The sequence below is a fragment of the Canis lupus genome, chromosome 1 (assembly GCF_048164855.1).
Source record: "Canis lupus baileyi chromosome 1, mCanLup2.hap1, whole genome shotgun sequence".
Lineage (NCBI taxonomy): Eukaryota > Metazoa > Chordata > Mammalia > Carnivora > Canidae > Canis > Canis lupus.
Genome location: NC_132838.1, coordinates 27,726,308 through 27,729,167, shown reverse-complemented (window position 1 = coordinate 27,729,167; position 2,860 = coordinate 27,726,308). Strand labels below are relative to the sequence as shown.

The window sequence follows — 2,860 nt, the reverse complement described above, 5'->3', positions numbered from 1 at the left end:
TCCCCGGGGCGGGTCCTCTTTCCGTGCACCGGCCGGAGGGTGCACCTGTGGAGCCCGCCCAGATCCGAAGAGCAAGGGCACATTCAACGAGGCAGCACGCAAGCTTCCCGGGGCTCGGCCACCATTTGGAGGGAAGGATGCGAGGGTAGGAAAGGAAGTTCTGCAAGCCCGCTGCGTGGGCCTCCCCTCGTGGCCGTGCCGGCTCGTAGCCCTGGGACCCTCCCCGGGTGGCTCGCACTTGGGCGGGGCAGCGTGGGGGGCGGTGCCCGGAGAAGGCCGCGACTCCAGAGGTGGTCGAGGCGGGGGCTCGCAGCTCCCAGCCTCCTTCCTTCTCCTCCCGCCTGCGGCCATCAACTCGGGGAGTAGAAAGGCCGCCAACGAAAACCCGAAAACCCGCCAACCCGCCGTCCGGTCCTCCGCCTCCGGGCCCCGGTTCCTGCCGGTCCGCCAGCCGCACCCCGCGGTCACCCTGCGCTCACCACCACCCTCGACGCCCCTGCACCCCAACCCGACGCACAGGGTCCCCACTCAGAGCCAACCCACCTTCTCCTACTGGGGTGAAGGGGTAATCTTTGCTGGGACCCTCTGCGCAAGTGGAGGGTGGCAGGGGGCGTGAGTCCGGGAGCCCAGTTTTTTTCCCCCCTTAGGGTTCACAAGGGAGCCTACAGCAGCAGGGCCCTAATCCATCTGGTCTATAACTCGTCGTCTGACGACTGAAATACGTCTCAAGGACGCAAGATGAGCGCAGACTTCGTTGCACTAAGGCCACACAAACCTTTTATTTTCTAAGGACGAGTGGTTTCATTTCCTGACTGGCATTTAAGCATTAGGAATACACACTGCCTGCCATCGTGGAGTGAATAGAAAGGTAAATGAAACCGGAGCCCAGAAAGTGCAGCCTCTTAAGAAAAAATTTCCCAAATATTTTCTTTCCCTCTGTATTCACTTCTTTTGCTTCTCTGAGACAGATCCCCAAACAGTGATTCTCAAAGTGTGGTTCCTGGACCGGCAGCATCAACTTCCCTTGGGAAATTGTTAGAAACTCTGGAGGCCAGCCCCAGATCACTTGAATCTGGAAGTGGGGTGGAGGATGAAGCCTGACAGTGGACTCCCACCAGCCATCTAGGTAATTCTGGATGGCACACACAGAAGAACCACTGGCTTACCAGTCTCCTCAGGCAGTATTTCCCACTGATCACCAAATGTAACCAGAGGTACCAGATCTTGTTTACCACTTCTTCTTTTTTTTTTTTTTTTAAGAAAGAAGTCTCCGATTTGACAGTAGAAAAACCTGTAGAAGCACAATGAATTGCTTGTAAGAAGTCACACAAGCAATCAGTATGAGAGAGAGAGAGAGAGAGAAGTGGGACTTCCCCAGCTACAGTCCGGTTTTAATATCTGTCTACTCCTCCTGAGGATTTGCAGACACGTTTATCTTCCAAGCTTCTATAATCTGTTTTGGTTGTTCCCCTGGTTCTTTCTGAAAGCACCTTCTAAGATAGTTTTCATAATTAAGAGGCCACAGACAGGACACTAGCTACCCCTCACCCCATCTGACAAGCAGCAAAGGAAGTCCCCATTCTTTCTCCAGCTGCCGCTTTCCTCCTTTTCAAATCAAGGTATACCAGGAACCTGGACTGGACAAAGGTAGGATGGCTTTCCCAGAACAACAGACACTGGGAAGTAGGGTGTGGTAAGTATGGGAGTGCTAGGGATCTGACTGGCCTAGGAGAAGGGCCTATTCAGAAGTGTTTAGACTGTGGATATGTGTATGAGATGTTTGGGGCCTTTGCATTGCCACATCCCTGGGGCTAGTGGAAGCCATAACCAGTCACTCCCAAAGTGTTGCCTGCTCCTTTCAATGAACAACCATGGGATCCCAAGTACACCCCTGCCTGGTGGTATTGGCAGGCCTTCCTGATAGTAAGACCCCAGTGTAGTCCTTCTGGTTGCTGATCTCAGGTCTGAATTCTGGGTTCTAGATTTTTGAGAAATAGTCCCATTGGTAGAAAGCTCTAGACAAATTTGTAGAACACTGTGGAGAGGTAAAGGCATGAGGGAGAGAGAGAGAGACAGAGAGAGAGAGAGAGAGAGAGAGAGAGAAAGAGTTTGTAACCTTCAGCATTGCGTCAAAGAAAGGTGTCTTTTTCAGGCAATAGAAAGACCATCACCTGGAGGCTCCTTGGTGGCTCAGTGGGTTAAAAGTCTGCCTTTGGCTCAGGTCATGTTCCCAGGGTCCTGGAATGAGTCTCACATGGGGCTCCCTGCTCAATGAGGAGGAGCCTGCTTCTCTTCTCCCTCTCCCCCCTCCTCATGCTCTCTCTCAAATAAAATCTTAAAAAGAAAAAAAGAAAAAAAGAAAGACCATCACCTGTTCATTATGAACACACACCCTTACACCCTTCGAGCTTCCTGCCTGAGACACTTTCAGATCCTGTCAAGCACTGGCAGCTCATCTCTGGCTATTTAGTAAAAGTAACTGATATTTGCACAGATCTTTTCTTTTATAAAGTAATTACATAAATACAATCTCATTTGCATCCCACTACGGTTTTGTGTGGCAAGAGTGTATGACTATGATATGAATGAATGCATGATTAATTCATTAATTAATGTATGATAATTAATAATATGATTATTTTAATGCTTATCCCCATTTTCAGAGATGAGAAAACTGAGGATCCAGGCTCTTTCAGGGAAAAGCTAGAGGCAGAGCTAGGGTTTAACTCACATGTTCCCCATTTTATAGGCTCAGGGCTCATGCTGAAAGCAAAGGCTTCAAATTATAGGAAGGAGGCATAAGACTTAAAAAAAAAAATCCGTTTGCAGTTTGGGGTTTACAGGATGAGCAGGCAGAAAT

The 2,860-nt window shown here is 50.0% G+C and overlaps 1 long non-coding RNA gene across 1 annotated transcript; it reads right to left on the bottom strand.

The window, feature by feature from the left end:
- Positions 1-750: 750 nt before the first annotated feature.
- On the bottom strand, positions 751-2,806 carry LOC140632311 (uncharacterized). Its single transcript, XR_012029836.1, has 2 exons — positions 2,172-2,806; positions 751-1,291 (listed from the first exon to the last, which is right to left on the bottom strand). It is a non-coding gene; the product is annotated as an uncharacterized lncRNA (long non-coding RNA).
- Between the last annotated feature and the right edge of the window lie 54 nt (positions 2,807-2,860).